At 42.6% G+C, this 27,532-nt stretch overlaps 1 protein-coding gene across 7 annotated transcripts in view; it reads left to right on the top strand.

Annotated features, from left to right (window-relative positions):
• The first annotated feature begins 261 nt into the window (after positions 1-261).
• Positions 262-27,532, top strand: part of TEAD1 (TEA domain transcription factor 1) — a 153,222-nt gene continuing 125,951 nt past the window's right edge. For 6 of the 7 annotated variants that reach the window (XM_072929479.1, XM_072929476.1, XM_072929478.1 and 3 more), the window contains exons 1-2: positions 262-604; positions 1,218-1,358. The gene's annotated coding sequence lies outside the window, so the exon portion shown is untranslated. The remainder of the gene's footprint in view (positions 605-1,217; positions 1,359-27,532) is intronic. The other variant, XM_072929472.1, reaches the window with a different exon arrangement.

The following is a 27,532-nucleotide window of genomic DNA, read 5'->3' as shown; positions in this document are numbered from 1 at the left end:
GCTTCCCCGGGGGGAGCCTCCCGGCCCGTTCCGCAGCCCGGACCCCACGGCCGACCCCCATCCCGCGCGTCCTTCGTGCCGGGGCGTGCGGGACGGCATCGCCCCGCGGTGCCCCGAGCCCGGTGCCGGTGCCCCGAGCCCGGTGCCGGTGCCCCGAGCCCGGTGCCGGTGCCCCCGAGCCCGGTGCCGGTGCCCCCTCCCGCGGGCTCCCCTATGAGGTCAGCGCGGCGCGGAGGCCCCGCCCGCGGCCCCGCCCGCCCGCCCGCGGCCGCAGGGGGCGGCGGGCCGCGCTCCGCCCCGCGGCCGCCCCGCTCCCGCGTTCATTTCATTCCTCCCCTCATTCCGCGCATTCCTCGCATCGCTGGCGCCGCGCAGCCCGGCCGGGAGCCCGGCCCGCCCCGCCGCCGGCCGGGCAGCAACTCATCCTCCGAGGGCTCCGTCCGCCGGCCCGCGGCAACCTACGGCCGCGGTATAAATAGCCAAGCGGCGGATTAAAAATAGGCGCGGGGCCATAAATAGCCGGGGCGGCCCGGGGGCGGCGGGCGAAGTTTTGCCGTCGGAGCGCGGCGCGCTGGCGGTGCGCGGAGGGGGCCGCGGCGCGGAGGTAAGCGGGGCCGCGGGCGCGCACGCCGCCGGCGCTTTGTGCGGCGGGGCGGGGGGCCCGTCCCGGCCGGGGGCGGCCCGGGGGGAGCCGGCGCCCCCGCAGGTGCCGGGGCAGGCGGGCCGGGGGCCGCGGCGAGGGGGAGAAGTTGCCGGCCGCGGAGTTGTGGCGCTGCGGGGCCGCGGCCGGAGCTGCAACAGGCGCTGCCGCCCGCCCCGCTCAGCTCCGCTCCGCTCCCCCGCTCGCACTCGCTGGCCTGAGTCACCGCCCGGCACCGGGCGCGCTCGCACTCACTCACTCACTCACTCACACACACACACACACACACACACACACACAGAGGCTCTCCCTCGTACACGCGCGCACCGATCCTTGGCATTTTTCACATTTTTTGTTGTTTTGTTGTTTTGTTTTTGTTCCCCCCCGCGGGGAAGCGAGCCAGCCGGGAGCAGCCCCGGGCCGGGCGCAGCGGCTCGCAGCGCTCCGCAGCCATCCCCGGGCGGCCCGGCCTGGCTGGCCGCGCTGCCCCCGGCTTTGCCTCCCTCCCCTCGCTTGTTTTTCCTCTAAAAGATGAAAGAAGGAATGTCCTTTCTCGCTGCTGCTTCTCCTTCTCCAGAGCTGCTGCCGCCGCCGCCGCTGGTTAATTGCACATTCAAGTGGAAAATTTTCGGGAGTCAGCAGAAACATTGTATCCAAAAAAGACAAAGTCGCAGTTACAGCAACACCGAGGAGATTGTCCCTGGAAAACTTCCTTTCGGTAGGAACCGCGAGTTGTTTTGGTTGGATTTTTTTTTGTTTTGTGGTTTTTTTTTTTTTTAATTTTTCATTTCTCGGCGAGGTTTTGAAGAGCTCCATCGCCCAGCTGTCCCCGGCGCTGGTGCGGAGGGCCGGTGGCAGCCTTTGTTCGCAGAGGAGCGCTTTCAAAGGAAGTGCACTTCCAAGGGGGAGGGAAAACTTATACAGTGCGCCTTTTGTACCCAAATTAAAACAAAGCGGCCCCCTCCACACAACCAAACAAAAACAGCGAGGCGAAATAAAGCGAGAGGAGGAGGGAAAAAACTCTGTTTTCACCAAGCAAAAAAAAGTTTGCGCTCCTTCCTCTGTTGAGCACGGTGCTAGTCGTGATTTTTCTCCTCTTGAAATCTGTTTTAAGTTGAACGCTGTTACGAGTATAAAAATATTTATGAAACAATGAAATACCAGCCACCCACGTTTCTCAGGAGAGTTGTTAACTTATTAGAAACAAGTGCCTGCCTTTGATATGAAGAAATGAAAAGTGACCTCCAGAAGTGCTGGAAAGTTAGGGAGCAGTTCTGCCCTGCGCTTTCTGAATGTAAATGGCTCCCAGTGTTTTGTTAACTGCTCCTTTCTAGGCAAGAAAGGGCAAGATACATCACATTGTGCTGGTGTTTTCTGACTTAAAATAGCGTATGTAAGAAATACAAGCCGAAATGGCAGAGCCTCAGGGAGAAAAAGTACATATGCAGCTGTATTCCTGTATTAGCAGGAGCATGTTTGCTTTCTCTTCGTGCTGATAAAGTTTGGAAATGCAATCTTGCAGGTTAGCGGTTTTACAGAGCTGGACAAGGGCAAAATTTGGAGCTGTATGGCTAGCATGCTCTGCCTAGCTGCATGCTCAGTTATTCTGCAGCACTTCTAATATGGAAATCTCTGTGGGAATGCTTCTAACAGGAAAATTCATGTAAATAACTACGTGCTACCTGCAATTGAATATGAAAACAAAGATGATTATAATTACATTAGGGCGTAATTTAAAATTATGTAGGGTTCTTCTTACAACCTTAGATTGGGAATGTGTGTCTGTAATGTATGATGTATTCTATCTCTATAAATAGTTGGGGAATACCATTACAGAATATTAGATTGTACTGATGGTAAGATGGTGCTGTTAAAAATGACACAGACCTGGGTATTAAATTACTTCTGGGGGTGGGAGGGAAGCTTGCATGTTTGTTTGTATGTGAACATATGTATTTTTATATACACACATACACACACACACTTTCTTTGGGAATAGAAATACAGGAATTAACACAGTGGATGTTCTTGAAACACAAAACTGAAGATATATATATATTTGGATCACATTCTGAAGTTGCAAGTTTTTAAAATCAACTTTTTGAAATTATTTTCACAAAGGGTAAACATTTTAGAAGTGCATCTATTTTTTCACCTTTATGGGAAAACACTTCTTTTCACACTGCACCGGTGTTTAATTAGGTCATAAAGCGTTTCCTATACCAGTAGGGATAATTCTGCGTGTTGTTTGCTCCAGGTTTTTATCAGCTGACCAAGCAGAAATTCTGGATGCAAAGAATTTCTTTCACTTTTTCTTCTTAGCAATCTAGAAATACCTTTGGCAAGAACTTTATCGCTAAACACCTTCAATGTATTTTGAGCATCAATCTTGCTTATGCCGCTTTGGTGAAGTAAATATTATTGGCCTTTTCAGCCAGGAGAGTGGAAAAACAGCTCTTGAAGTTCAAATTGTGGTTTTACATTCTCCACAGTTTCTCAGTCGGTGCTGAGTGGGGTGTAGAGGAGCACTGAAGCCAGGGAAAAATGTTGATTTGACAAGTCTAAGTAAAGACAGTGTGCGCTTAAAGGAGTTTTAATTAAACAGCTAGAAAAGAACAGCAGAAACTTAATTATGAAGCAGCCCTGGCCGTGAGTGTGCAGCTGAGCGGTGATAGTGTGTGGGGATGTGTGAGCATGTGTGTAGAGTGTTTGGTGTCACTTGGAACCAGTGGGTTTTTGTTGTTGCTGCTGCTCCTGGATGCTGTAGTGGTTTTGGATATTGTTAAAGTGGTTTCTGGCCCTTGTTTGTCCATGCCTGAAAAAGTTAAGTTCAGTTGAGTCACATGCTGAGGAAAAAACCCATTTCTTCCTTCTTTCTGTTTAAGCTACCTTTGTGATAATATTGTGAGCAAACTTTCAAGGTACGGTACAGGCAATACAGGAACGAAAACTTCTGGAGCTATAGAGAAATACTGGCATCTTTCATTTAAAAAAAAAAAAAAGCAAAAGGTAAAAACATGCAATCGTGTATTATGATACAGCTGTCAGTTTTCAGTCTGTAAAATAGGATGGTTACACTGCTGGAAGAATTGCACCAGAAGTAATCTGATTTTGTTACAAGGTGCCTAAGACTGTTCCCAAAACATGGAGATTTACTGCACAGTTCTGGATATGTGTGCTTAGGAGAAGGTTACTTTCAAACCTGTTATGAGCACTTGGTTTCTTACTGGATACACATGATACATATATATGTATATATATAAAAATATAAATATATATACACATCACTCATTCTAGCTGGTATTTCTTAATATCATTAATATTAACCCTGTACCCCTCTGGAGATGGCTTAAAAGCTGTCTTTCTGTAGTGATTCCACTTATTTAAGGAGAAAATATTGGCTCCAATCCTTGCTCAGGTTAAAGTGACCAGGATGACTCATAGGAATAAACATTTGCTGGATCAAATACTAAGATATTTACAGCATATGCTTTATGTCCATGGTTAGTGTGATATTTGATGTCTAAAGAAGGACATCTTGGATTTAAAAGAATATTGATTTGACACACATACTTTTTCAAATTTCTACTTGGGGCTTATGTTCTGCTTAATTTGTAATCTGCCTAGGACTTGAAGGCAAATTTCTGTTAACAGCTGATCATTCATTCCATTTGGGCTTCTTATTCATAGCATGTGCGAATATGAGGCGAGGGCTGACTTCTTAGAAATCTAGTCTAAATTCAGGTTAATTCCATCAACTTCATGCAGCCTGTTGCTGGATTACATTGGCTGTAATGAGGGTGCAAATTGGCCCTTTAAAAATGATTTTGAAGTCCCAAGCTCATCAGAGGGACCTGCCTTTTAATGAGAGAAATAATCCTTTTTTCTGGGACCTGAGGTTTAATTTCTGTTGTGTCGCCGTGTTGTGCTTTGCCATTAGCGCGTGAGTGAGCAGGGATGTTTTATATTCCTAAACTGCAGTCCTTTACTGTTAAAGAATTATTTGAATCTCAACAAAATTTTAGAACTTTCAGGAAGTAAATCATCACCCTGCAAGCAAGGGCTGTTAAAGGTTTTGTGGCAGCTTGTGCAAGTGCTGTATAATTTAAATTGCATCCTGTGATATATGAACATATTAATGGCATTATTAATTGTAAAGCCAACTGACTCTAAGCTGTGCTGAAGACAGAGTTTTAGGAAAAAATCTCTGCAATAAATTCCCACTTTATGACCGTATCTTGCTCTCTGTTTTTGGACAAAACTCCTTTTGATTTTTGCAAGTGGAACAAGGATGGAATAATATTTCCTGGAATAATTTCATGTTTGCTTTTAATGGTTGCTCATTTCCAAAACAGAAGAGAGTGAAAAGTTGCAGACTTAAGTCCTTTGAAGCAGCAACTTCAAATCTGCTCCTCAGATCTGTCACATAAAATTCAGCTAAGTATTTTCTGATTTAATACAAAAAAATCTCTCATTTTTTGATCCCACTGCAGTCACCGTAACTTTCATCTTGTCGTTGGAAAAGCCAAAATTTCTGTCCATGTTGATGCAGATTCAGCAACTTTTGTACTGGAGCAGGTTATTCATATTCCACCAGAATTATATTAATTTCAAACTACAGGGATTGAAAGTCAAAACCTGGCTCCTAACAATTAACTGGAGTTATTCCACCCAGGAAGTCTCAAAGAGGGACCCATCACGGGCTGCACGCCCCCGTTTGTGGGGTGAATTTTGGTAGGTAGGTGCGGGGCGCGATGGAAACCCGCGAGCGTGTGCAGGGTTGGCGCAGGGCTGTGACCCCGTTTCCCCGTCCCTCCAGCCTGTGCCTGGCTTCTCAGAGGCAGCCTGTTTTAGTTTGGCTTCTGTCCAGCCCAAGGTATCACCTACAACTTTTTGTTCTTTGTCTTCTGCTCCTTGTTGACTGGAACAACGTGATTGTTCCCCCCTGCATCTTGCCGGACCTTGGGTTTCTAGCACTTGTTGGGTTTTCCCTAAACTTTTGGGCAGCGGGAGCACACGAGCACAGAATCTGAGTTTATTTTCTGGCAGGTCAGGAGGTAGAAGGCGAAATCTCCATGTGTGGGGAGGGGGAAGGGAAGAAAGTTTGGGATTATGTGTAAAACTATTAAAATGCTATTGACTGGGAATCTCAAACAATGACGAGTGCTGTTGTTTTTACAGATACATGAACTGAAAACTGCTGCTAATGATGGGAAATGTTAATTATGTGAGAACATATTGAACTTATATTCTCTGGCATGAACTTTTTTAAATGCATCAACTGTGCTGCCTTTTATGCGCACAGCTTTCTAATTATCATAATTCAGTACAGCTCTGGCTTTTGGAAAGAGTTCAAGTGCAATCTCAACTTAACATGAAAGGAGTTGTTTTATTTTTTTTAACTGAGAATGTTCAAGAACAATTTGAAAAGATAATCTAAAAATGCTACATACTTAGCTGGGTATAAGTCAGAAAATAAATATGTTCCCATAACTGCCTATCAAAGCACAACAGATTATTAGAACAGAAAGTTATCTATTTTTCTCATTATGTCTTTCACACTCCTACAGAACACAGCTAAAATCACATTTTCATAACTGAATATCATAGACAGACCTACTATATATTGATTGACAGTAGTTTTTATTTTGTCAGTTTTTGAAATGATTGAATGGATCACCGTGTTGTCATGAAAAGATGATTTCTCCTCAAATAGCAAGATTTAATTTTTTGAATAAAGCAGGAAGACAACTTTCATGATACTTTTGGTATTAATGTGTTTCTGTAACATATTCAAGTCCCCTTGCAAACGGTTGTTACTGGTCAGTTTTGCTTGTCTTTGTGGAGCTTGAGGGGCTTGTAAATACCAGGTTTTTCTAAAGCACTCAGAAGTGGTTTGGGTTTTATTTTTTGTTGTTAGTTTAGTTTTGATTGTGTTGGTTTGTTTGGGTTTGTTTTTTTTTTTTAAGAAGGAAAAGTAAATTTCATGTAACTTGCACTTTAATTGTCCTTTCAGGGATTTTTTTTTTTTTTTTGTATGTGATCAAATTGCAGGTTTCCACATCACACACTGCCCACCATTTTTTGGTCTTTTCCGTTACTACAGTACAAGCTACATTTCTGAAATGCAAAGAAAGCCCCAGTGAAACAAAATGACTTCATTTGAGCTGGCACTTAAGAGTAGAATTCACTTCCATAGTGCTGAAATAAAAGAAGCCAAGTGTTTTAAATAGCCACTCCCCTAGGCCAGAGTGTTTTTAGAAAAGCTCATTGTCTAGATTTGAGCTGTAGCAGTATGCCTGCCTCTGTTAAATCTCCTGATCCAGACAGCTCGATTTCTAAAGTCGACATCTGGTTTACTCTTTGTTCACCTGTTTTAAAAAAAAAATGCAAATAGGCGAGTGTGCCATTGCCCTAGAGCTCTGAAAAAAAAAAATAAAATTGCTGTTGACAGTTTGTCAAATAGTGCTTCCAGTCTAAGACTGCAGTAGCCTATTGTTATGCCAGCAACAGGCAACAGAAGTTGTGGCACCATATGGCCAGTATATGCTTCAGATAAGCTATCTGTTAATTTAGCTTATCAGTGGTGTTTTGATATGCTTCGTGTTTGAATCGCCAACCAGTATGGCCTTGGGTACTTTTGGTGCCAAATTATTCCTTAACATTATAGACATCACAATTATTCCCTTGGTGGAATCTCTCACCATTCATTCACCTCATGGTGCTGTGAACAGTGGTGCTTATTTTTGGAATTAGTCGGCATGGTTTATTTGTGGGGTTTTTTTTTGTTTGTTTGGCTTTTTTTTGTTGTTTTTTTTTCTTTTTCTTTTTACATGGTTGTCTTTCTGTTGGGAGATTATAGTTCAGGAATGACATTTTGGTTTTGAGGAGAGAAAATGTCAGAACAGACTTTGGAAGAAAAGGTAAATTCATAGAGGTTTAGGGGATTAAAGTTTCTGTCATGTGTATATCAATTAAAAATAATATGGTGATCTGGGACAATATTTAATTGGAAAAAAGAAATTTTATTCACACCTAATCTATCACCAATATCAGTACATACTTTTTTTTTTATCCTAAAGCTGGTTTACATCTTAAAATAAAAAGGCAAAACTCTGTACACAGTTTTATTTTCCACATCCCTGGTTTTACCTTCATTCTTTAAAAAAAGAAAAAAAATTAACCTTTTAAAACAGCCATGTCCCTATATCTTCTGTCAGCTGATCTTTGAAGATTTTTTTTCCTCCCCTGCTTTTTTCACGATCAACTGAAAGGTTTGGAGAAGACTGGGAGAGTCACTGGAAGTTCCTTCATCTCCCCCCTAGCCCTGCCTTTCTTTGGGAGTAATTATTTTGTTGGAGGAGCAGTTTCCAGCCATAAATACAGTCTTCCATTCAGTGCCTCTGTGGTGTCCTTAGGGCTGGATGTGCCTGTGCTGCTCTCTGACCTTGCAGCGCATTCCTCTGTCTCCTGCCCCACAGGCTTGGTCTGGCTGTTCCTTGCAGGGCACCACAGCTGGCCCTGCCTGCCTGGAGCCTCCTTTTTCCTTGGGAATTCACATTCTTGCTCTTGGTTAAGCTGTCCCTGTGATTTTTTTTTTTTTTTTTTTTTTTTTTTTTGGGTTTCTCTCCTTTTGCAATCCAGCTTGCCAGGTTCTCCTTGCCCTGTGTCCTCTGCTGCTGCTCATGGACGTGGTGTCACCGTGGGCTCCCTTTGCTGCTGCTCCCAGCCCTTCCCTGCCCTGGATATGGAAAAGAAAAGGTTGCTTGTGCTTGCCATGCCTTTCATGTCCAGATTCTCTATGACCAAGAAAAGGACTTAGATTCTCTCGCAAAGAAATTTATAATCATCTTCTGAATCTATTTGCTGACACCACTTTTTTAGCGATGAGAAGAGGTCAAAGAGAAGGAAATTTTTCTCCATTTGAAGCAGAGAAATGTGACCAATTGGAGCAGTGGCCATTCTTTACCATTTCACTGAAGTCCACCCAGATGAGCTGCCTGGAAAAAGGCAGGTGCTGACAAAGCACCCAGGGGCCAATGGGGTGGCCAGTGAATAGTTATTTATTTATTTTTTAATGAGTGGTGATGCTCCCACCTTGCTGCTCTGCCTCAGCTGTTGTTGGCACCTGCAGAAGATGAGAAAGGCTCCCTGCCCTTGGCTTGGAATCTAGGCTGCTAGAGGGCTTCTGGTTTCTCTGCAGGGACATGGAATGCGTGTCTGTCCACTTCGAGCTGGTTTGTGGGTTACCCCCAAATTATAAATCTGTTTTCAATTCAGATTTAGAATTCAGGTCCATGGTGTGAATCATGCAGTTTGGTGGCAGTAGTGCTTTTTGGCTTCTGGCTCATTGCAGGTTAGAGCTGTCATCTCTCATCCTGGTGTGATTAGGGCAAAGTAAGCAAAGACCCTGGGAAAGGAGGGCTGTTGAGCCTTTCAGCTCTCTGAGGCATGTGCACACCTTCCTTGTGAGTTATTTCTAAGTGCTTAACTGTGAGAGGCAATTTTCAGTTCACTAATGTCTCTAGTTACCACCCATAATGAGTATGGCTGTCTTCGGATTGATGGCTCCATTATAACAAATCTGTGTTTATTTAGTACCACAGGACACGTCTTTGTGGGGGTTATTTTGCTTAAACTTCAGAGCCTGTGAAGTTTTAGTTTATTTGTATCTCCTCAACCTGGCTTTAGTGGTGTTCCATTGGTTTCAGCCACTGCTTTGGGATGGGAAATGCACAGCTCCACATAATGTGCATTTTGCTCATTAAATTGGCTATTACTTATGCACAGTAATTTCTTGCTCTGCTTCTTGGCATATTGACTATATGCTTACTGAACAGCTGTAGATAAGCAGTTAAAGGGACACATTTGGAAGACAGTTTTAAATATGTAGCTTCCTATGCAGATTCACTTTAGCCTCTAGCATTAGTAAAATTTTTTTACTGGTGAAAGAGTGACCCATAAATAACTTTATCATCCAAAATCTCTAAAAACAATATGAAGAAGTCCAAAGGGTAGTAGAATAATTATTATTATTATTATTAGGTTGCTTGGAAAATTAACTAATATTCTGGTTTCTGGGATGTTAGAAACAAATTAAAGAATCCTTTTTTAGGTAGCAGGCTGCTTTTAATGGCTCTTCTGTATTAAGGAGAGTACAGTATTGTAGGTTATTTATTTCTGGGCATGCAGTACAGGGTGAAGAGCCTGCAATTCAGTTTGCAATGCCTCTGTGCCCTGAGGTAAACTCTATTTCACAAAGGGAATTTTGATTATGGTCTACTGCTCTGTAGCATAGTGGAGGCTTCAAGAGGCAAGTGGTAAATGCTACCAAAGAAAAGCTGGATTGGAGCCACTGACGTCATCTAAGTAAATCTGCTGTAGGACTATAGCCATAAAATGACTGCCAGCCACGGAGCGCACTTTGGCCTTTTCTTGTCAAGTGTTTTAACTGCTGGTTTGTTCTTTGCTTTTCTTTTCTATTTTCCTCTGAGCAAGATGCATTTTGTTTCCTTTTTTCCCCCCCCTTTGCTGGCTGTGTGCAGGGGTGAAATGTAGAAATGCTTACGTCCCCCTCCATCCCCACCGCGCGGCACCGAGGGTGCGAGCGGCTGCAGCCTGCAGTTCAGAAATTAAAAAGTAAACCAGTACTTTTCCATACATGAGCCTGGCAGAATTCAGCTTCCATCACCAGCTATTTTTTAGGTGCAAGAGCCTGGCAGTTCAAGTTACAGCATACTGATGAGATTTGTGCTGTGGGCAGAAAGGGTTTGGATGCTCTGGAAGGCGTGCTTTCCTCTGGAAGAGCTCGGCGCACAAAACGGCTGGGCTTGAATTCTGAATTAGCACAAAACGCAGGGGTGTGTGTGTGAGAGCACTTCAAATCCTGTGTTAGTCATTGCTTTACGATTGGCCTCGGCAGTTTCAGTCACTCCTGAAACCAAACTTCCTTGACTCTTTGTTACCAGCCAATCCCTGGTGATACTTTCTGTCCGCAGCTAAAGGAACCAGGTGCATTAACAATGAATCTGGGATTCATTGATTAGGGTGTAGCAGTCATTCCTGTACCTAAGGGTATATCTCAAAATGCATTCATATCCCAGCTGCTCTCCACTTGGATTTCAGCTCTGTCAGGACTGCAATGAAAGTACTTAAGTGTTTGACAGAGGATTTTTAATTCACTAATTGTCAACATTCTCTTGAAATGAATTTCCAGGATGTTTAACACACCATTTTTTTAAACAGAGTTCACTGTAAAACACATTAATAATTATTAGCTCGTTTGTCCCATGACAATACATGTTTGCTTGATTCATGTAATTTTTTTTTACTTTAAAATAAAAACTAAGCATCACTGTGTTTGAAGTTTGAGTCTTATGATCAGAAATATATTAAAACCAGTATCTTATCCATGAATCATTAGATGAGTCAGTTCCTGAAACCACTACAAGCCTCACAGCTCTTGGCTTGGGCTGAAAGCAGGAAATCCAGGCTTCAATAACTTCCTTTCCCAGTACTGGCTATAGCAGCATTCGTGGTTAGTATATGCTGCTTTTGTAAGCAATAGGAAGATGTATGTCTGAGGAACAAAGGCACTCGAGTCAATTTGCTGAAACTGTTTATAATTTGTGGTCTTGATTTGAATGTCAGGATGCATTGGCATATACTGCGTTCTGTGCTGCAGTACATTTTCCAGCAGTCATATTCAGCATGTGAAATAAAGGGAACACATTATGGGACAATTCTTGGACAAAACCCATCTAATCAGTTTTCCAGAAAACAGGAAGATATTTTTGTGAAATCATCCAGCTCCTGAAGACTAATGGGAGTGAGAACTGAGCACATAGGACTACATTTAAAATGTTTATTTAGCAGTTACTCTGTTCTATGCTTGTGCAACAAGCTATTTTTATTCTGTTTCAGCGCTCCAAAAGGGCTTGAAAAAAACCCAACCCCAACTTGGAACTTATAAAATAAAAAACACATGATTTGTTTTCAGTCTCTTTTTTTTTTTTTTTTGATTTTTTTTTTTTTTTTGCAGTGAAAACTGTTTGTCTCCTCATAATCAAGGACACATTGATTGTCTCTGTGTCAGTGGAGCATTTTTGGCTGCAGAATCTGTCCTTTAAACTTGGAGTGCCTGTATGCTTCAACATCTGTGCAAGGGGATGGACTATTTACCTTTTGGAGCTAATGGGGCCAGATTCAGGCTTGATACAACGTTGGTCTTAATGTGTTTACACCTGGAAAGTGTTCAACCCTTTATGCTTTTCTTAAATATTATGAAAGATAGTTTGGTATCTTGTACTTATAATTTGGTTAATTTAACTTTAATTAATTAGCAGCACATAATTAAACTAGGTGGGTCTGACATTTATTCTTTTTATTCTTCCCTCCTTTTGGAGGGATGTTTTCATCATTTGTTTTTAGCAAATGAGGAAGAATTAGAGCATTGAGAGCAACAGATTAGCAGATTAACATTAAAAAAAAGTAAGGCTATTATTGACAGGGTTAGTTATTGGTTAAAAACAAATGCAGAGTTCTTCTTTTAAACAAGCAGAACAGGAATTTTTGGCATGACAGCGAGCATCCAAGCAAGCTACTCTGTTGAATTTGAGGGATCAGGATTTCTCTCAGAACATTTAAAGGGATGCTGGTGTGCAGGGAGCTTTTAAAGAAATCAGAACCAGTGTAACTGCTCCATGATTGCAATCCTCAGCAGCAGCTTCTCGGGGTCAGGAAGTTTGGAGTGATCCGATTCTGATGTGAGGCTGAGGAGTGAGTGCAGTCACACCCCGGGCAGGAGGGGTGTGTGCAGGGCACAGTGGGGCTGCAGAAACAGGAGACTCTTTTAGGGGCAGGCTGGCCTGTCTCACCCTTCCTTCTCTGCCACGTTCCAAAGAGGAGCATCTCTTCCTCTGGAAGGTGCTTGCATCCCTGCAGGAGGGTTCTGGAGAGGCAGGCACCATTCCTGCCTTTCCCTGGGCTGCTTCCAGGGGTGCCCGAGTCCCAGAGGCTGTGCTGGAGCCCCCCAGTTTGTGCACACCTCCCTCAGGTGTGTCCCCTGTGCCACCCGGAGGCAGATGCTGCTGCTCCAGGGATTGCAGTGCTGGGCATCACACCACCCATTGTGGATTTAACTTGCTGCATTGTAATTAACTCCTTGTAATAACAATAATTATAATAATTAACTTACTACAATAACAAGGATGTTCTTCCCACTGCTTCTGCTTGCTGATTTTGGGACAGAAATCTCACTTCTTTCCTGTTTTCTGTTCGAGGGGAACTGTAAGCACTTGAGCAGTGGAGAACAGCAGTGGCTTTTCACAGTATCAAAGCAAATGTAAAAAGAATTGTTCATGTTTGTGATCATAAGAAGCGCAATCTTCTATTAATTAATGTTAAACAACAAATTGTTCAACACAGGGAAGAAGAACAAAGGGAAAAACCTGCAAGTGGAATAAGCATTTAAAGTTTTGATTCAGGTTATGGTTGTGCTTAATTTAATTTTTTCCCCTTGCAAAGAAATGTAAATGATTTAATATTGCTTTTCTAGTTGAACAATTCTGAATTTGGGAATTGTAATGCATAAGATCTGGAGATACATTTTGATCAAGTTCATACGCTTTAAATGTGTATGAACTGAACATCTTTGTGCTGCTATCGATCAGAGAGATGTCCTGTTGCTCTAATGTGGATTTTGGTTTTGGATTAGAAGCCTGGGGCTTTGAATTGCTTGCTGTCTGTAGACCAAGTCATCAGTGGCTAGTGATTGATTCATTAATTAAAATCAATTTAAATGGATTTGTAAGCCTCATGTAACAGATTATCTTATTAGCAGCATGAGAAAGGCACTGTGATCTGCAAGGAATCTGTCGCTTTAGACAAAATACAGCATGATTTTATGGGAGACTTTAATGAATTGCTGTTGCTGTAAGTGATCTATGCAAATGGAAGAGCCTTGCTTAAATCCTACATTAAACAGACTCTTCCTGTTGAATGTCTTTTATTTTTTAAACTTCCTCCAAAATACTTGACTTTAATTGTGTGTATGTGTGTTTCTGTACATATTGGTGGTCACAATGGCACATTGCGTATTCTCGAGTTTCTGATATATTCTGATCTTGGAGATGTTTATTTATTTTCTGTAACATTTCCCTTACCATATTGAAAAATATCCACAAGGAAACAAAATTATATTCTAAATTACTGGAAACAAAATGACAGAAAGAACACGCAATACTGTTTAATCCAGGCAGTGCTGTCTGGAGGAGACACTTTGGACAGCTGGAGGAGCCAGGTGGGCAGAGGGGACTTCTGGCATTAGTGAAAGCATTGAAGAGGTAGCAATAAAAGCTTTCCTGTCTGTCATCTTTGCATTCATTTTGTAACTTTTTTACATCAGGCTGTGTAGCAAGTCATTGCAGGCACCTCTCTGTGTATTAATATGCTCTGTGATCAGGCCTCAAGAATATCTAAGCCAAGGTGGCAGCAAAATCAATGGGAATTTTTGATTTAGTTTCAAACAGAGCTGGGTTGTTGTCTCTAAATCATAGGCTTGCCCACAACTTTTCAGCAATCTCAATACCATGTGTGCTTCATTCTGGTTTGCAACCCAGATTCCTTCAGGAAAGGAGATTTTTAATTGTGGGAGCTAAGTTGCAGCATCACTTTATACCTTCCTTCCCTAGTTTGTGCTCTCTGAGCATTTGTGATTAGGGAGCAGAGTGAATTAAATTATGAGATCACTTTTCCACTACAATGAAGCTTGTTTCACTTCATTTCCTCTGCTGTATTGAAGAGATGTAAGAATCTTTTATATCAACTGAAAAATTTTAATGAACTTCTTAGGGGGAAAAAAGCCCTCACAACAAAATCTCAACCATCACAGAGCCCTGAATTGCCTTGCAGATATCATCCATTCCATGTGTAGGTGATCCTTCAAAGCAAAGCATTGCTGATGAGCTTTGTTTGCTAGGTAATCTTACTGTCATCCGCCGCAGAGATTGCAAATCTCTTAACTAAAATAGATGTGAAACTGGATTGACATGGTAAACCCAGCTGTAACTGCATTTGGGGAAAATAAAATGCATTGCCTGAGATGTGAGGAATTGGTCATGGCGGGAAACATTTTTCATTGCTTGTAGAGAATCAAACAAGGTGTTTGGGAGATGCAAATTCAGTACGGCATCACACTTCCATTAAAATACTCTGTGAGCTCTTGACAGTGACCTCCAGTTTGCTCCATGGTTATCTCTTGGTACTCTCTGGATTTTGACTTTAGGGGATGGGTGTTTTGCCTCACTGTGCACTGCTGCCTATCAATCACTCCAGTAGGAAATTTGGATAATGCCTTGGAAGTGCACGAGGATGGTGCCGACTTTAAAAACAGCAGCTCCTGCACATGTACACCTTTGACAAAGCCTGAGACGCTGCTTGCACCATCCCTTTCCCTCCCTGAACTTGCAGCAGGTTCAGATGTGTGAGTGTGGAGGTTTGTGGCTGTGTCCTGTTGGGTCACTGGAGCCTGGGAACTTGGAAGCTGGTGCTGGAATTCGGGGCGTGACGAGTTATTTCATCCTGGATGCAGCCCTTGAAACCAGGGAGAAAATCTTCGTGCCTTGATTTCCATTAGGTCTTACATTAGCATGCCAGTTTGAAATTAGAGTAGTCATGCAACAATTATTTATTTTGTGAACCCTTTGGTTTGGAAAGGAGCAAGGAGACTCATGAACTCTAAAATAAATGTGCTTGAGTTGCAGCATTTTCTTAGCAGAGAGTAAGGCGGATGCGCTGCTCTCAGCTGGGATGGAGTTAATTTTCTTTATCATATTGGTGTGGGGCTGTGTTTTGGATTTTTCAGCTGGGGTTAAGCCACAGCAACCAATGCATGACATAAGCAGGATGTAGCCCCCTTAAAGCAGCAAACTGGCAGAGATAACTCAAGGTGGCATACCTGGGCCTAGTACTGAGTCAGGTATGCAAGTGTAGTCCTTTCCTTCCTCTGCTTCATCTTACACGTCCAATCCCTCTGTTGTAGAACCACAATTTCGATTAATTGACTTTCTTCAATAGAATTCTGGCTAACAGGATGAAGACATTGGTGAATAGCTTTTAAATAGCATACTGTGTAACCCTGCCATTATGGCTTTGGGGAATATTTTCCATTCTGCTTTTGTCTATAACGTGAATCTTGGTAACATTTGTCTTGTATTAAGGCTGCAAATATTTTTTTTGTGTATGTATGTTGTAAACCTTGTGAAATGTTTTTTATTCTGCAGATTATAAATAGTTCAGTTGGCTCAACCATCTCTTTTGTAAGCACATGATTTTTTTGTAATAAGACATAGTTCTGTGGCAGTGTTGTACGACTGCAATTGAGTTGTACAGTAATAAAATTTCCATGGTGTTCTGTGAAGGTCAGTGGTATGCAATTAATTGCTGGACCCATGACAGGTGCTGAGTAGGAAGTGTTGCTGTCCTAGACACTAAATATAATAATTAAGCTCAGGGGTTAGTATTAAAAGCATGGAAGATACATGATTCTCATTAACACGAAATTTTCGCTGATATTTGTTTTAACAATTCAATTTGTAACTTCCATATTGGAGAGAAGTGTCCGTTCTGAAGCTTGGAAGATGGGAACCAAATTAACAGAATTGTGTGCTGAAATTATTGAAGAATTTTTGGTGCATGAAAGTCTTATCCATGAAAGTTTCTAGTTATCAATATATTCAGAGGAGAGAGCTGTGTACCTTTGAAGGCTCCCAGAGGGATATCCTGATTGTGCCTGAATGAAGGTTGGTGGGCCTTAGGAGATGTAGGAGTTTACTTGGGAGAGGGGAAAGCTGTCATTAGATGTGGGGATTCAGGTGAGGACTTGAACATCTCAGTCTTTTGAGTGGCCAGGTTATCTCTGCGTGTTTTACACTGTAGCTGCCCTTTTTCAGCCTAGAAATGTCACTGGGCAAAGAAGGGGGGGAAGCTTTGCTGGGTAAGGAAGAATGCATATTTGAAAACTGCCTAATTTGACTGCATCTGCAAAGCCTTTGGTTTTTCAGGCTCAGCAAAGCATTTTCTATTTTACTTTAGAATATTCAGAAAAACGACAAGGAACAGTCAAAATGGGAATGTTTATTTTGCCTGTTTTTCCAGCGCAGTGCTGTGAACGCAGCCTGCCAGATCCCATTGTATTGAACTCTGCTGCCGTGCCATGAGGCTCACTTGGGGAACTGGAGAGCATTTAAAATAAACTCTGGTGCGCTGCGGCGTGTGAAACTCTCATGGCACGTGTGTCATAGTGTGATGCAAACAAGGCATAATTGCCACGAGCACAGACTGAATGTTCTGCTGGAATAGGCCAGACTGAACACAAAGTGTCACAACTGTGAAGACTGGGTGAGATCTTGGCTCCAGAGGAGACAAAGTCGTAAGTGCGTGGAGTTTCCTCTGCTTGCATTTACACCTTTATTCACAAAGTCTTTTGTAAAAGACTTTACTCACTGGCAAACAGAGTAAAAAAATGGAGGTAGAATCCAGTCTGTTCAATATCTCTCCCTAGTTTTGATAGTCTCACTTGAACTCATAGCCTCTTTAGACTCACTTCAAAAGATAGTTGCTCTTGTTTCTCTTCTGATTTTAAATATGGGAGGATCAGTTGGCAGTAATATAAAAAGGCCAGTTTGCCTTGGCTTAGCCCTTCTTTGTAAGAGCCTTGACTTGGAAATTGGAGAATGGTTCCCTATGGAATGCTGCTGCTGTTGAAGGCATTGAAATGTGTTGTGAGTCCCAGTGGCTGAGTGCTGTGGGAAATAGTGAATTAGTGTTTCAGCAGAGGGTGTTCATAGAGACTTCAATGTAAGAAAATCTTTTAAAGTGATACTTTAGAGGATTTACCATTCCCCTTGTGGGAAAAACATCAGTAAATTAGATTGCTGTAGATTCAAAATAAATAGAAAGCTATAAACAGTTTGCAGCATCTATCTCTATATTTCTGTCTATCTATCTGTCTGTTTGTCTGTCTATCTATCTATCTATCTATCTCATATACCAATTTTGACCACCCTTAAAATCATTGGATTAGAGCTCTTCTAATCTGGTGATTTTAACATGTTTGGAGATTTTTTTTTTTAACCGCTTCTGGGAAGGAAGGTGATCATGTGATTAAAGCACAAGTCAGGGAGCAGAGATTTGCATTTGGTTTCTGGGGCAGAGTTGAGAGAGGAAGCTGGGAGAAGTGATCACAGCTCAGATTACTGGTGTAGGGACAGTTGGGAAAAATCAGAGAAAAATCCATCCTGATGCTTCAAGGGGACAAGTCAATATTTGCAAAGTCGTCTTTCATACCTGTGTGGAAAGTGTTGTCACTGTAAGTGATTGTATCCAAGACAGATTTCCCTGCTTCTTTACTTTACCCAATTTTCAGTAATTGGCTTGGAGTGGTGAGATTGAATGTAATTAAGTCTCATAATTAATTAATATGAGAAAGCCTACGCAAAAGCAGAATAAGTTTTTCAGATCCATGATTTGTTCCCTTCTGTGAAATTGGAGTAATAATACTTTGTTACTTAATGCTCTAAGCAATAATTGAGTAACAGTTATAAAGTGCTTTATTATGCAAATGCATGTGAAGAACCATTTTTAAGTCAGAAATTACTGCATAGGTCTCAGTCCTTGCAGACAAGCCGATTCTCCTCTGAAATAACATACTGACACTGGTGTGTCCCAGGACCAGAAAATTTATCATGTTCATATTTAAGGCTGACTGCTCAAAGAATGACCACAGCTTTTTTGAAGTTTTTTTTTTTTTTCCCTGAGAACTTGTCTTTTTAATTTTTCCCCTCTTTAATTAAAATAATTGTTTAAAAATCCTTAGTTAGAAGTGTAACAACAGTGATTTAGATTTCCCACTATACTAAGTCACCAAACAGGCCAAACAATCATACGTGTAATTCAGGACATAAAATCTCAGAGGCTGTTTTATGATGTTTATAGACTGCTTTCATCGTATGCAGTGATTCCAGATCCATGAGAAGAAGGCAACTTAACAGAGCCCTGGATCCCTTCTGAGAATGACCCACACCAGCAACTTTTTTCTTTTGCTTTGTGGAGTAGAATTGAGTGCAGGTGTTGACCTGGGAATTCACTCCACTGGTCAGACACTGCATGTGAACCAAGGGCTGCTTGCAAAAGTCTGTCCATCAGCCTGTGTGCAGCAGAACCCACTTGTGCTGCCTGTTTGGCAGACTTGACCACAGGTGAACAAAGAGAGGAGCAAGCAAAATCAGCTGCCCAGGTGGGAAGCCAAACAAAGGTCAGTGGGTCTGTGCTGACTGGTGTAATGCTTGGACTAGGGATGGGCCATCAGAAAGCTCATTCTGATTACTCCCTGAAAAGGTACAAAAAGCCATGAAACTTGGCCAGGACAGTCTGAGCTGGAGATTTTCAGTGAAACTGCAGATGATGTGAGCCAGGAAAAGGCAAGCTGTTCAAAGCCATGCCCAGACCATACTTTTATCAGCTCCTTGGCTTTACTGTTCCAGCTGTGCAAAACTGAGGAAGTGCAGGGGACTCCAGAGCAGGAAGGACAAACTTTAAGTAATTAAATCCTTCCAATTGCACAGCAAAGGGTGTTTGTGCCCAGCATGATGGCAGCACAGGGGTGAGGAGTTGGGGAAGGGAGCTTGCTTCAAGCAGTCCCTGACAGCCCTGTGGCTCCTGGACGTGTTCCCTGCGGGATCACTCATGGCACTGGTCAGTGATGGAGCTCTGCATTTTGCAGCTCCAGCACTCTGGTGGGAGTCACACTCCAGTTACCCTCCGTGGGAGTATCCTGTGATGATCCATGTGCCTGTTTCTGACCGCAAAAGGAACCTCCAGAACTGTCTGACTGTGGGCAGCATAGGAAGGGTACTTTGGAATGTGCCTCCCGTGGATGCAGCATGACTGAAATTTAAGTGGTATAAATGTAAGTTTTGGAAATGCATAATCTTGTACGATAAAGTTTGGCAGAGAAACGCGTGGTTCTCTTTAATTGTTAGCTACATCCTTTTCCTGTGAGAGCTTAGGAGAATGTTTTCATACTTAACATGCTTCCTCTCTTCACTGTAGTTCATCTGCCAATCTGACCCTCCCAAGGAAAGTAAGCTGGCTCTGATTGTCAGACAGACGAGGAGAAGAGCAGGCAAATTTACAGCCCAACCCTTTCTGTGCACTGGGTGTGATGCAGAAGGTGAGAGTCAAAGGCCATCTGTGTATCTGCCCAGCACTGTAACAGACGTCAGATAAATACACTGTCCCTTTTGTAAACTTCTTAAGAGAACTTCAGAGCGAGCTGTTGTTTATAATGGAGCAGCAGCAGCTGCTGCATGGCTAAATCTGCAAGTGAATTGCCAGAGTATATGAGCCTCTTGCTGTGCCCCTCATAAAACTGCCCTGAAAGAAAGTCATATTTATCTCAAAAGTGGCAGGCTTGGCAGGATGCCCTGGTAACTTTTTGCCAAGCAAACCTAAAGTGAAACTGTCTCACCCTGACTCCGCTAGATTTGGGTTCACCTAACCTCCTTTTGAGCGAGGCTGGAAGAAAGGAGGGGTAGGGGCAGAGGATTACATAGTTCTTTTAGATTTCCCTGGCACATTTCCACTACCCCACATGAAAGTGGTTTTTTTTTTAAATCACGGCGAAGCTTGAAATATATTTAATAATTAAATTAAGATTGTTCCTATTCAGTTTTGGCTTTGCTGAGTTTAATGCAGGAGTCAAGTAACTACTGCAGACAGAAGAAAAACAAATGCTTGGCACTTTTCCCTACAAGGCTGAAAGTGAGTCAGTATCTAAGAAGGCTTCTCCATGGAAAATGAGAAAATAATCTTAATAAAAAATTCAAATTATTCAGATGAGCTGCTTGTAAATTATGCCCATAAATACAGTAGTTGCCACAATGAGAAACTTCTCTAACATTTTTGGCAGACATTAACTTGAAAATAAAGACTGAGAGATAATTATTATTATTATTACTGCTACTACTGTCATTTCGGTTTTGTGCTGCATTAGCATTAAGAGGCCCAAATGAGCATCCAAAATCCACTGTTCCAGAATCTGCTCTGCTGCAAAGAGATATTCCCAGATCAAGAAAACTTAGTTTTTCCAAGACAAAGACCAGGATCAAGATAGGGTCTCAAGGCAAGGGAATTTAGGAGTCTTGCTCAAAGCCCCACAGGAACCTGTGGCAAAATCAGGGTTTAATCCTGATCTGCTAAATTCCAGTCCAGCCTTCTAACCCAAAGCTGCATCCCTGCTGTAAGCCTTTCGAATTCCTTAACAGGATAAGGCTTTACACTGCTGTAACATCAGGACAAGGTATTGACATCTTCTTAGAAAAGTTATACCAGATTCCAATTAAATAGATCTTCAGGAGGAAGTCATGTGACATCAAGACACTTCATTATTTTTTCCCCCATTTTTCCTTACTCCCGCCACTTCTTTCTTAGAGGAAAAAACTAACATCCACTATTTACTTTTATTTTTTTTCCTGAGAGACTACACCTCCTGCTCACGACTTGTCACACACTGTGGAGTGGGGAAGTGCAGCATCCAGAACCAAAAGAGGAAATGTGCTGATTTTGGCAGATGACCAAAATGACCTAATTTCTTTGCTATTGGAAGTTTGTGCACTTTTCTGGCAGGCAGCACAGTTAAAAATACGATTGCCTAGCTCCTAGCATGTCTTCATTGAAGAAAATGCTTGCCAGATACTTAAATCCAAATCCCTCCTAGTAGCAGAATACACCTGACAGGCAAGGGCATGGATGGGATTTGGAGGGCAGAGGAAATGGGATGAGCTTCCCGTGCTCTGTGGGGTGAGTTCTGGTGTTTTTAGGGCTCTGCAGGTGCGTGGGGGCAATGAAACAGCTGTGACCTCCCACCTGGGGCTCCTGTGCCATCCCTGTTCCTGACAGGTTTTGGGAATGCTCCCTGCCTCCCCATGGAGCATCCCAGCAGCTGAAATTCTGCGAGGAATTGAGGAATTGCCTTTCAGTGGAGCACTGTTGCCTTCCTCTTTTCCAAATGAAGCCTGAGACTCTGGAAAATCCCGGTGAGTGATGCAGGTGGATCAATAAATGAGATTATTGTAGGCTTGTGCTCTGCCTGGAGGCTCTGCTGTGAACAAAACCTACCAGTGCAAAAGGCACGGCAGCCTGACAGTCTGCAAGGAAAATGGGAATTATTCAGAGTTGTAATTGAAGAGTCAGTTGAAAATTAAGTCTTCTCCTACGTTAAAAAAAATCTGAAAGTGGTTAATTATTCCAGGAAGAGAAAGTAATAAAAATCTGCATGGAAAAAATAGCTATTTAGATCTGAATGGTGATTGTGTGATTGTATCGGAGGCACAGATGCATGTGTACATCATGGTCTCCTAGAAATATGTAATCTTCCCAGAAGAACCTGACTGCAAATCACAGAAATCTCCTTTTATTACTTTCCACCCCTCCTGAAAATGTCTTGGGTGTGTCTTGTGCATGGAAAGGGGATGAGATTGTTGTTTGAAGGTTTGGCCTTGGAGAATGCAAGGGCCACTGAAATAGTTTGGCAAGGGAGTTGAGCAACAGCAAATGGCCTATTTCCCTTCACCAGGTTAGTTGTGTAAGAGCTTTCTTCTGCCCAGCATGATTGGTTCTCTTTTTTTGGTTTATTTTGTGAGGATTCAACTTTTGGCAGCTCACATAACTATTTTGGAGACTGAAAATAAAGTGACAAAAGCCAACCTGCTGCAAACCTGCAGATGTATTTATTAATGGACTATTACCTTGCAAGGAGCTTTTTCTGAGTAGACTCCCAGAATCTGTGGAAATACTTGAGAATTCCTGCCTCAGACTGAGTAGTCTGGAATTAAATTATATCAGGCTCTTCCTGGTAAAGACACTGGGAAAAGACATTGGTGCTTTTGGGACATAGAACAGCTATGTCCTGATATTTGTTCCATCAGAGATGCAAAACTTCTGATTCCAATCAAAGCTTCCTAAAGGTTGGTTAGATGTTAGCTGTGTAATCATACAATTCTAGGTGTAACTGTAAATAAGTAAAAAACCTCAGTTAAGGATTCAGATATTTGAAACAACAATCAATAAAAACCCTGTTCAAAGCTGCTTTCATGTTAGCTGAGAGTGACCATGAAATTGTAAACTGCACAGGAATAGCATATTTAAATAAGTCATTTATCATATTGCATGCACCATATGGTACAGCTATGCGATGTTTTTAAAAGACAAGAATCAGATTATCTTTGACTGTGTCACCAGATGGTGTGTAATGGGCAATAGAATTATGGATTATGAGACATAACTTTCACTCCTAGGTAACCTGACTGACAAAACCTTTCTGTCTTGTAAAAACAAGACACTCAAGGACTGAGTGGATGACAGAAGTACTTTTTTTCCTACCTGCAAAAATTCCCCTTGACCAGGAAACAAGTTCATACATGTAGCCAGAGAAAGAAACAGGCAATCAAATTAAAATATTTCTACCTCACTCTTATTACTGCATTTTTTTTAACTTTAAAACCAAAATTGTTCTTTAAAAGGCTCTCTCCCTATTAATGTAGTTAAATTTCATTAATTGCTGTAACTTGAACCTTGTGGTAGTCTTTGTACAAATATAAACCTGGGGGGAAAAAAGAATTGTAATCTTAAAATGGAAGGCCAAGCTGTAAGTGATTGGGAAGAGTCTCGGGTTACCTGCACAGACTGGTGTAAATTTTGATTTAGCAGAAGCTCTTGCAAGGACAAGCCAGGAACAGGGAAGCAGAGTGGGAGGGTCAGGCGGGCCAGGAGCTTCTCTTCCTTCTCTGGGTCCACTCAGGGAGTGTCCAGGTGCTCTCCTGGAGGCAGGAGAGCGGCCAGCATCCCTGGATTGAGATGCAGCTGTGCTGGATTTCGGTGTCTGCAGCAGGTCACAGGGGCTCAGCTCCCATCTGCCTGGCACCCAGGTACACCAAACCTGACATGTCAGAGTCCAGAGCATCCCTCTGGTTGCCCCAAATAACTCGAGATCCTAGCAAAGAGCCCAGGAACCTCAGCAGCAAGTCAAAAACACCTAAAAGCTTTGATTTTAGTCCATGGGAGAGGCTACCAACCTTACATGAAGAATTACAAACAAAAAAAGTTTGAGTAGTGTAATAGAATAATTGACACAAAGTGGAAAAGTAGAATTTTAGGATTTTTTTAGAATGCAATTCCAGAGACAAAATAGAGAGGTTTAGGCGTGTCCCAACCTTCTTGTTCTCCTTGTCCTCCGTGTCTTAGTGTGATAGTAACACTTTTCTATTGGTCTAGGATAGGGACACATTGTCCAACACAGATTTTAAGTATTAATACGAAAACTGTAAACATACTACATGTAATTTTAAGTATAAAATAGGAGAGATGCCCAAGGCTAGAAAAAGACTACCATAGCTTCTATACTAGCTAGACCTCAACAAGTCAAAAATAAACTATTATAGATTAAAAAAAAAAATACAACCTTAAAAACTCAGCTTCACACATTCCAAATCTTTTCTTCAACAACCAAACTGAAGAAAAAAAGACTTTCACACTGTTAAAGTCTTCCCAAGTAACCCGAACATGACACCTGGCCTTCCCTGAGAGCAGGGGAAATGGCAGGATCCTGCCTGGCTTCCCTGACAGCTAGGAGGCCTAAGAACAGGCACATTTCTGAAATGCATGCAAATTTACATTCTGAACAGACACATTTGGTCGCCAGAGAAGAGCTGCCTGCCCGGAGCACTGGCAGCATTGGGCCTTTAAATTGATGCATTCCCATTAAAGAGAGACATTTAAATAATGCAAAGGGGTAAACTAGCTTGAGTTATGTGTGGTTTGAGCTGGGTGACTCTTGCTGCCTTTTATGGGAATCTCTCATCTAAAGTCCTGCACAATTATCCCCAAGGGCAAGTATTAACCCCATAAAAGAGAGGATATCACCAGTTATGCATCAGACATGATGTATCTGTGTGATGGCTGTGGTTGGCTTTGGCTGAGGATGGAGCTTTATTAGAGCCCGTGCTGGTAACTGGATAACGGGAACCTGGGTTGGCTTCCTTTATTCATGGAGCAGAGGGAAACTCCTTGGGCAGGGTGATTAACCCACAGCACTAATTAAGTGCTTGTATCATTCTGCAGTAATGAGGTGTTGTTCATGAAGGAATGGGCAAAGAAAAGGACTTGCAGTGGCCTCATTTTTGAGGGCCATGAGCCTGGCTGTGCTCTGGTGGGGTGCAGGCTGCTCAGTGAGGCTGCCCTGTGTTTGGCTGTGGTGCTGGGGCAGGGCTTGGGCTCTGTTCGGTGAGGCAGTCACAGACTCTTTGTCACCTCCCTGCTGTGGCACTACGTCAGGGTGACATCCTCAGCACCCCTTGCATCCCCCTGGCCAGGGCCAGGAGTGGGAGCTCAGACAGCAAATTTTGGTGTCTGCTTTGAGGAGCCCTTGGGGCTTGCAGAAGGCCCTGTAAAGAGATGGTCAGTACAGGGGGCCGCTGAGAAAGTTGTTTATAGATGGAAGCAGTGCACAGGGCAGTGAGTTCGCACTGCATTATCTGATGCCTGGCTGCTGCTCTCCCACGGGCTGGCTGCCTGCAGCCAGAGCTGCCAAACCTTCCCTGGATTTATTAATCAGGTGATGTCACGAGTCTGGGCCAGTGTGTCTGCACTGGCCTTGGTGCCTGACAAAACTGATCTCTGGAAAAAAACCAAAGTGCATGTGCAGTGGGAGCAGGGAGCCACAGCCTGCTCCAAGGTGTGCATCCATGTCTCTGGTCACTCCTCAGGAAAAACAATGGCCTCTACAAATGGGGTTTGGAGCTTGTTTGGGAGCTGCTGAGGCTGTGTCCACCTGTGCAACACCACGTTGGAGCTCCTAACATCAGATAGCAGCAGTGAGGAGAAGGGAAACGCTGTCCCTGGCTGAAATGGAACTCAAAGAGGGAAGAAGCTGGAAGCAGCCCTGGCTGAGAGCTGTCCAGAATGTCACAGCCATGGCCATGCCCTGCTGGACCCTGGGTGGGACCTTAACAACTGCCTGTCCAAAGCACAGGCGGTGAAATTCTCTGTGGAGGGATCTTCAGGCAGGTGGGAGGTGCTGGCCTTTGGCTACCAGCACTGCTGTGCCTTGCTTTTCTCTCTGGCTTTTCCCAGCCCTGGGGACAGAGGCCAAAGAGGTAGAACAGCAGTAGCACAACACTGCAGGTATTTTTGAACCCTTGTGCTTCATGTTAACTCACTTTGTGCTCTCATTAATTAAAAAGTTGCTTTCTGTGCTTGATCGAGCTCAGCTTCTCTCATCCTTTCCTTTTTCTGTATTCTCTCTCTACAGCTTTTTTATTTTCAGGAGGTAAAATCAGGAATACATAATTAGAAAAAAAAAATTCTTTGAACTTATAAAATGCAGGTTACTTTAAATTATGCAGTTAAAGGATAAAGAAAATCACAGAGCAATTTTAACAAATTGCCCTTAACTGTATTGCACAAACAAACCTCTCATAAGAAATCTTAGAAAGGTGTGTTTGAGGGTGTAATCTTAGCTTGTGGCTAAGTAGAGTTAAACTTGTTTTTCAAGTTGGTTGTGTATAACTTTCTCATGCTAAAGATTGTGAGCATTCCAGAAGGAAAACAGTTCATCTGTTGCAGGAGTTTGATGGTAAATGTTGATTATCTTCAGTAATTCTGGCCCCTGGTCCGTGTACAGTACTTCACTCAGTGGCTTTCCTTTTGATCTGTTTTCTCATTGTCCGAGTTGTACAATACACCTGTGTGAATATTTTTATGAAATAACCCTGATGCTTGCCAGTAGTGCAGATTTGCATATTCTGAATGATAAACCTTAGTGTTGCAGAGTGTACACAGTCCAGCTCACACTTCCAAATACGCTTGCCGTTCTTGTCAGCTGCAAGGCAGTTTGCCTGTGTGCAATATTGTCATACTCAAAATTCCCTTTTTAATGAACACCACTACCTCAGTCTTGGGTTCCAAAATCCTTGCAGTTTCTGAATAGACCAACATCCCATATCCTTACTCCAACTTTAATACGTTTTTTCCAGCATATACAATTTTTGTTGGTGTTTATGCGGTCTGTGCAAGCTAACGTGAATAGCTGAAGAGTTGCCATGTATGTTTATAAGGATTCATGATACCTGCAAAACCTTTCTATACAACAGCCAAGCCTACGTCCATAAGAGAACTTGTTGATGCTCTATTACGGTTTAATTTGTTAATGAAACAAGATGGACTGAGCTCCTACTACACCTCTCTGGATGTTTGAGGCTAGGCACAATTAATTTATTTGTACTGTCTGTGTAGGCGTATGCCAGCTAATGTACTGTAAGAGCTTTTATCTTTATGTTCGTAATGAAGAGGGGCAGGTTTTTGGCAAAGAGACAAGATTTTCTGATGACTCATCCTCTCTGGATTGTAAAGCACTTTCTTGTAAAAATCAAAGAAGAAAAGTAGTTCCTTAGAAGTAGGCTCAAGCAGAGTAGTTTGTCCTTCAAAACTGAGCTGCGAAGCAGAAAGAAGAAAGGCTTAGCTTGTAATTGGACCTCTGCGGACAATTAAATCATATTATTGAGAGGATGTTCTCATATAAGATATTAAAGTGTCCTTGGGGTAAATGTGCTGTAGGTTGCATTGTCAAGTACCTGAGTTTAAGCTCCTTTGTCATTATATTGGTGTTTTGATCGCCTTGGCAATGCATTGGACGTTTAGTGAAGTTGCAGTAGATCTCCCTTAGCACTAAGTCATACTGTTGATTTGTGCTATTCTCCTCCCTGCTATCTAGGAAGAAATGTCGAGTCCAGGGTTTGGTAGAAGCAGGAACAGGGGTTGGGTATGGGTATGTGAGTG

The sequence above is a fragment of the Taeniopygia guttata genome, chromosome 5 (assembly GCF_048771995.1).
Source record: "Taeniopygia guttata chromosome 5, bTaeGut7.mat, whole genome shotgun sequence".
Classification (NCBI taxonomy): Eukaryota; Metazoa; Chordata; class Aves; order Passeriformes; family Estrildidae; genus Taeniopygia; species Taeniopygia guttata.
Note: the sequence above shows the minus strand (reverse complement) of the source record. Positions and strands in the feature narration are given on the sequence as shown.